The sequence below is a fragment of the Centroberyx gerrardi genome, chromosome 21 (assembly GCF_048128805.1).
Source record: "Centroberyx gerrardi isolate f3 chromosome 21, fCenGer3.hap1.cur.20231027, whole genome shotgun sequence".
NCBI classification, from domain to species: domain Eukaryota; kingdom Metazoa; phylum Chordata; class Actinopteri; order Beryciformes; family Berycidae; genus Centroberyx; species Centroberyx gerrardi.
The window spans coordinates 10,624,131-10,628,352 of NC_136017.1; the positions used below are offsets into that span (position 1 = coordinate 10,624,131).

The 4,222-nt window shown below is 36.9% G+C and overlaps 1 long non-coding RNA gene across 1 annotated transcript; it reads left to right on the plus strand.

The window, feature by feature from the left end:
- The first annotated feature begins 3,019 nt into the window (after positions 1–3,019).
- LOC144543015 (uncharacterized) lies at positions 3,020–4,222 on the plus strand. The gene is made up of 3 exons (XR_013507581.1): positions 3,020–3,096; positions 3,852–3,917; positions 4,146–4,222. It is a non-coding gene; the product is annotated as an uncharacterized LOC144543015 (long non-coding RNA).

Here is a 4,222-nt window from a genome sequence, read left to right on the forward strand (position 1 = left end):
AGGGCATTAATACTACATAACACAGAATTTACTACATTTTTCACTGTTGACATTTAAAGGAGACGTCTTCGTGAGTAAGAGCTCAAGAAGCTGTACATCAAACATCAGTTTATGTTCATCTAACACAAACCTCCCGGAACAAATTCTCCCTGTCAACAGAGAGACATCCTGTGCAGATAAAGGAAGCTGTTATGTTATTTGTCTGTCACTCAGATGGTTGCAAACTGAACGCTTCATCCTGGACACCATATGTCGTTTTACTGCTTCTTTGCCTTTCCTGGTTCATGGTTGAGTTCACATTTCAAAACAAGTACTCAGTGGTGTCACATCACAAGGGTTTGAACTTCACCTTTGTGTTTCAGTATGTCAACATAGGCCATATAGTGGTTGCTTTTAGCCAAAGCACTATGCACCAAAATTAGGGCTGAACGATACTTGACAAAAAATCAAATTGCAATTACTTGACAAAATATTGCAATTACAATAAGCAATATTCCACTTAGTTTTAACATGGGGGTTGGCACTTGACCACCATGAAAAGCAGAATATAAACTACTCACCAAGATCGGATGCAGCTTCCCATTCATTTGAATGAGGTCACAAAAATAGACTGAAAACGTACATTTAACACGTTTGTGAACATATTCAACAACAGATCCTGCTGCTGTGATTTTCAATTGAGGTTTGGTCTTACTTTTTAGAACGTCGTTTCACCACATAGCATTTTTATTGATAGACGAGAACATATGGGGGTTAGGAGAGATAGTTCCTGTTTGAGAGACCGGATCTACTTTTATTTTTAAATACTAATTTTAGTGTAAAGCAAGGATAAAAATGCAAAATGACAAAGGACCCAAGATTGCTTTAATGTCATAAAAGCAGGATCTGTTGTTGAATCTGTTCAACGTGTTAAATGTTAGTTTTCAGTCTATTTTCATGGCCTCAGTCAAATGAATGGGAAGTAAAAATCTGAACGCTACACACTTGTCCAGCTGCATCTGATCTTGGTGATTCGTTTATATTCTGACTTTCATGATGGTCAAGTGCCAAATAACCCCCATGTTAAAACTAAGTGGAATATTGCTTTAAACTGCGATTCATATCATCACAAGTTTTTCTTGTCAGAATTTTTTTCGAACTTTAAAATTGTTTAAAGAAAAGTGATTTCATAAAAAAAAAAAAAAATAGATGTCAGTGTGCAGGATTTTACAGTGGCCCTGAGGGTCAAAACACCACAACATTTCAGAAAACACAACGACATTTCCGAAAACACGACATTTCACAAAACAAAACAACATTTCACAAAACACAACATTTCAAAAAACAAATTAACATTTCACAAAACAAATTAACATTTCACAAAACACAACAACATTTCACAAAACACAACGGCAAAAGAGAAAACATTTCAACAATTCACAGAAAACGGAAAAGGTAGGTCCTTTCTTGTTGTTACTGATTGGATGTATTCGTTGTCACTCAAGGTAACAGGAAGTGGGACCAGAGCAATGGTTCTGAGAGATGTTCTGCTGGTTCAAATTAACAGAAAATAACGCTTCCTGCGTTTAGCCTTCAAAATAAAAGCACAATATTTTAAACATGTATAAATACTGTTTTAAACCAATTACTTTGTATTTACAGTAATCAAAGTCAAATTCAATAAGTGAACACCCATATTAATGTTTGATGTCAAAATAATAATGAAAAATGCTATAATATGTGTCATTTTTAACTATAAACGCTGCATATATTACACTTTCTGACTAAATTGGACACTGTACAGTTTACCTTTTAGTGTAACTGCACAAGTTCTATGTCAAAACACTCCTGCAGACCTGAACTTTCACACACACTAATATTTAGGCCCAAATGGTTTAAGAAAAGTCATGACAGGCCCTCAAAGTCAGCCATACTCTAACACTGTGACATTTGTAGAAAAAAGTATCTAAGACACACATCTGAAACACACAATAGTCTCAAGTCTTTTTACAGTTTTTAATTTTACTGGTTTCAATGGCAGGTGTGACTGAAAAAAAGAAATGGGACAAATTAGATATAAATACATAAATAATAAATACACAGCTTGGACCTAAATAATAGTGTGTAGAGGAAGTACAGGTCTACAAGATAAACTGTACAGTGTCCAACTTAGTCAGAACATGTCACAGTTTTACAGTATGACTGACTTTGAGGGCCTGTCATGACTTTTCTAAAACAGTTTGGACCTAAATGATAGTGTGTAGAGAAAGTACAGGTCTGTTAGAGTGTTTTGACATAGAACTTGTGCAGTTACAATGAAAGGTAAACTGTACAGTGTCCACTTTATTCTACAAATGTCACATTATTACAGTATGGCCGACTTTGAGGGCCTGTCATGACTTTTCTTTAACAGCTTGGGCCTAAATGTTGGTGTGTAGTGAAAGTACACATCTGCAGGAGTGTTTTGACATAGAACTTGTGCAGTTACTCTAAACTGTACAGTGTCCAGTCAGAAATATCAAAAAGTGTAATACATGCAGCATTTATAGTTAACAATGGCACATAATATGGCATTTTTCATTATTATTTTGACATCAAACATTACTGTAATATGGGTGTTCACTTATTGAATTTGATGATTAAATACAAAGTAATTGGTTTAAAACAGTATTTATACATGTTTAAAATATCGCGCTTTTATTTTGAAGGCTAAACCCCGGAAGCGTTATTTTCTGTTAATTTGAACCATGGTTGTATTAAACTATGGATGAGGCATTCAAAGATGGCGGCCCATTCATTCCAATGAAAGTTGCTCACCCAGCGCATACATGGATGTATTAAACTATGGATGAGGCATTCAAAGATGGCGGCCCATTCATTCCAATGAAAGTTGCTCACCCAGCGCATACGCCGAAAGTTTTTACGAATCCTACTTCCGTGTCCACAGCACCTGCGCAGTAGTGTTTTTCTTGGCCCCGCCTATCCCACATAAACGAGTCTAGTGGCGTTCTCGTAGCAACCGTGACGACAGCGCGTTCATGTGCAGCTTTCTAGGTTCTAGGTTCTGATTGACTGTTGCTGCTGCAGACTCGGCTCTTCGGGGAAACCATCGTCCAGGTATGACTCTATCATTTATTCAATCACAGAACATTTGCTTTATTTGTATAAATCTTACATCCGATGTGAAGTGATTCAGTCTGGATAAAGTTGAGCTAAGCTAACGTTGGTAATAACGGTTAGCATAACGAGACGGCTAAGAATCTAGAGGCTAGAGTCAGCTAACATATCCATGGGTTAACATCAAACAAGTTAACTTAGTTAAAGACGAGATGAAATGAAAAATGCCTTTTTAACCCTTTTAGATCACATCCCCGGTCATACTGTGCACCTATTTAACAATATATGCCAAAAAAAATACCAAAAATCAATTTCATTGTATTCTTATATCAAAATTCAATCATGTTTTCTTCCTGTAAAACAAAATATGCCGTGTGCTTACGTAAGCATGCCCGTAACTAATTTCAACCAATAATATCATGACATCCACCCATCAATCAATCTTCAACTTTTAGCACACAGAGCTAAGAGGCTAAGATTCATTAGTTAGCTAGCTGGCAACAGCACACCCACTTTTCAACGTTCAAATCAAATTCCTCCCAACGTTATGTCCCGCCTGTCTTTCCTGTTTCACTCGGAAATACGTCACGATACGGAAGTTAGATACTCTCGAAATGCCGTTTCATCTCAACTTTAACGTAAAGATAGAAATATTCGCTAACGTTAGATCATAGACTAAACTTTGCATTTGTGATTTATGCTCCACTCGTGTTGCTCCACTTGTTGTGTTGAACGTTGTCTTGTGTTTCTCACAGGGAGTCAAGTTCATGCCACACATCGCTAGCCAGGTCCATGTCAAGGGTTTACTTGCGCTTAACCAGGTGAAGAGATTCATTTTGAACTTAATTTAGAGCATTTTCGACGAGAGATGGTTCACATCGGTCACAGATAGTAATGACTTGGTAGCGACTTTTTCACCTCTACTGGAGCCAGTGCTTCACATATTAAGTACTTTTCACCCTGTGCTGTAATCATCATCATGATGTATGCCAACTGTTTTCTGTAAGACACTGAGCCGCAGATACTAACTGCAGTTTCTTCTGTTACAGAAACTCCTGCTCTTCAAGAACCACTGACACTTCTCTGGAAAATGCTCCCAAAGAAATTAACTTATTTATAATGTGTT